This window comes from Hippocampus comes, unplaced genomic scaffold (assembly GCF_001891065.2).
Source record: "Hippocampus comes isolate QL1 unplaced genomic scaffold, H_comes_QL1_v1.1 scaffold832, whole genome shotgun sequence".
NCBI classification, from domain to species: Eukaryota; Metazoa; Chordata; class Actinopteri; order Syngnathiformes; family Syngnathidae; genus Hippocampus; species Hippocampus comes.
The window spans coordinates 1-3,015 of NW_017804779.1; the positions used below are offsets into that span (position 1 = coordinate 1).

Here is a 3,015-nt window from a genome sequence, read left to right on the forward strand (position 1 = left end):
CTTCTGTTAACTTGAGGTGGAATGTCATATTCTTGGTTGTGTGGAATAAAGCCAGCTTGAGAGGGAAAGACTGATTTGATAGAAATACTTTGATTTTCATTTGAATCTTGGATGCTTTCTAATAAAGCTTGACTTCCATCACAATTTCCAGCTTCTTCATCATGGGCGTCATTAGGCCTATTTTAGGGAGGCTTCAGCCTCCCTAAAAATGTCTTTAGCCCCCCTAAATAATTTCATTGCATTATTTAAAAAAAGTATTATTTATTTCTCCTGTACGTTTGCTAATATATTGCATCAAATTCAATGTAATGTGGCCATTTTAAATTAGATTTCGAGAACCTGCCATTATTGTAATGTTAAATCTCCCAGGTTTCCTGAACGCAACAGGTGTTGCGTTAGCATTTGACGTGTCTGTCACCATCGCCACATCAAATGCTAACGCAACAACTGACAGTTCATTGCCGAAAGTCAGATTGAGTCGACAGCATGGATATTCGACAGTTTTTTAAGAAAGGTAAATTAAGTATTCAATGCATCCATGCTGGTAAAACTAGTGACTATAGTCCGCTAAAATATCTCCAGTAACAGCAGAAACTGCACTGTAACAAGTGTTCACTTTTGGATAAATTAAGGTGGTGCTTAATAAAAATTAAGCAACATTTCATGATTAAATACATAAATAATCATGACACCAACTCTTTGAGGCAACACCTATTGAGATTTTGGCCTATATCAAATAAATAAATAAATATTAAATAAATAAATTTATTTATTTGATAGGAATCAGGCTAAAGATGCACAGAGAGTGAGGGGGGGGGGGCTCTGCTGGACAGGTAAGTCTATCAGATCTCAAGGCTAATTTTACTTGCAAGGCTGTTCCCAAAATGCAATCGGAGCTTACAGTAAGTATTGAGCAGCAAACTTGTGTTTTTCCAAAGTGATGAAGCTTTTGCATCTCATTGTACTAACTTAAATTGCATATCACGGCAGACATCTCAAAATACATAGTCTTCTGGGGGCTAAGCATATATTAATACATTTTGGTAGAGAGGAATATAGGACTACTGTCATATAGGTTATGTTATCGGGCATCCTTCTAATTCCCTTGAACAACCAAGATTGAACTTTTGAACTCTTTATAATTTCTATTATCTAGTCCAGTTAAAGTCCAGGGGAGGAAGCCCCATCATAGTAAAGAGGATACTAATGTGATGTGTGTAGTTCTTCATAGCCTCTTCATTTTGCTCTCAAAGTGCACGGAATTTATGGATTTTTAACAGAATGTAGAAAAAAATTCTCCCGGGGGGGCATGCCCCCGGACCCCCTTAAAGGGGCTGTGTTCCCCTGGGGGCTAAGCCCCCCTTGTTCTTGAAACCTAGTGACGCCCCTGCTCTTCATAAATCTTCACACGAGCCATAGCAGCGTTTAGTTTCTTCAACTCTTCCAAATGCTGGATTTTTCTGCGTTGATCTTCCATTAACTGTTCTCTCTCAAATTTCTAACGCTCTAATTTCTGTAGTGAAGCTGCTTCTTTTTCTTGTTCCATCAATACCGCCATTATTTCTTTTGATGCTGCCAACTCGGCTTCTGCTTCTACTCTTTTGTTTGTGTGAGAATCTTCACTTGAGTTACTTTTGGATTTTCTGGATTTTGACCTTGAGCTACTAGAGCCTAGACATGACTCAACATCTGGCCAGGGTTCTTCCTCGTCAAAATGACCTTCAAGTCCTTGTTCAGCCTGAACGAAGTGAGTGATGCGCAAACATCCACTTTGCGTCTTATTTCAGCTTAAGGACTATATATTTTTCTTATTTGGAGAAAAACTGCTTGTACCTCTTCACAGGTTGCATATATTTTAGAAATAAGCTCTCTGAGTTCACTTTCTGAAGCCTCTTTTCTGAGCATGATTTTACTCATTCTTGCTTCATATCTCCACTTTTCAAATACAACTGCATATTTGTGAAGCAGTGTTTTGAGCTTATCTTCTTGAAGACATCTTCCTTTCTCAGTAAGTGTTATTCTTCTTTCACTTTTACGAACTGGTTGTACTTCTGAAGCTTCGATGGCTGTATACTTCTCATCACCTTCATTAAGTGTTGCAGTACGGAACTGTTCCTTATTTTCTTCAGTCATTTTGAATGCTTAGTCAAATCTAAGTCAGTGTTCTAAATTGAACCACAAAACTTTAGGGGTTATAACTTTCACTTTCGAGACACCTAAACTTATATTTCAGTCCTTTGATGATTGTAAGAAATCTCAATTTAGCTCAAAATAAATGCACAAAAGGTATTCGAATTCGAACATTACTCTAAACTCAGAAGAAATCAAATCTTTGACTGTGCTGTAGAAACTTATAGTGAACCTTTAAACTTTACTGTATCACCCTAATTCTACCTTTAGCACAGTCCTTTTTATCGATTCCTACTTCACTTCTTTGAATAAAGTTGATACTATGCTTGTTGAGCTTGTGAGCGATGGCCTTGGTAATAGCGCCTTCTGCTGTATCGCCACGGTACCGTTTTGGTCTCGCTGCACTGCCGTCGTCAAATGGCTACTTCCCACCGGCGCTGGGCTGGGTGAGTTTTCACTGTAGCTCCAAAGTAACTAAAATCAGGGCACGGTTTCCAAATGACGGGTGTTTAATAGTGTCTTTGGGGTTGTCTTGGTACACCAACACCGTGAAAACTGTTGGCAAAATAAAATACTTTCAACAATATATCGTAGAAAGGGTTCTGTCAGTCGTCATCTGTACCTGTGGGTAAAAAACAAAAAACAAAAAAGGACGTTTCGCTTCTCTCACAGGAGCTTCGTCAGCGGTAGACAACCCTGAAGTCTCCGTGAAGACTCCGGGAAGTTGCTCTGCGCTAAAAAGCTGAGCGTGGCCTATTTGAGGACTGGGTGGGGATGGTTAGTCACGCCCCTATGGTGAAGAGGCCCATTGATTTCTAAATTCCCTATCGTTGGGTCTTGATTAGGCCTATTGTTTGGGCTAGGGCTGAATAGCTACTTTCAGTT

The 3,015-nt window shown here is 39.3% G+C and overlaps 1 long non-coding RNA gene across 1 annotated transcript in view; it reads right to left on the minus strand.

The window, feature by feature from the left end:
* Positions 1 to 2,617: 2,617 nt before the first annotated feature.
* LOC109529384 (uncharacterized) overlaps positions 2,618 to 3,015 on the minus strand; it is a 5,369-nt gene continuing 4,971 nt past the window's right edge. The window contains exon 2 of the long non-coding RNA XR_002170834.1: positions 2,618 to 2,685. This is a non-coding gene — a long non-coding RNA (uncharacterized LOC109529384). The remainder of the gene's footprint in view (positions 2,686 to 3,015) is intronic.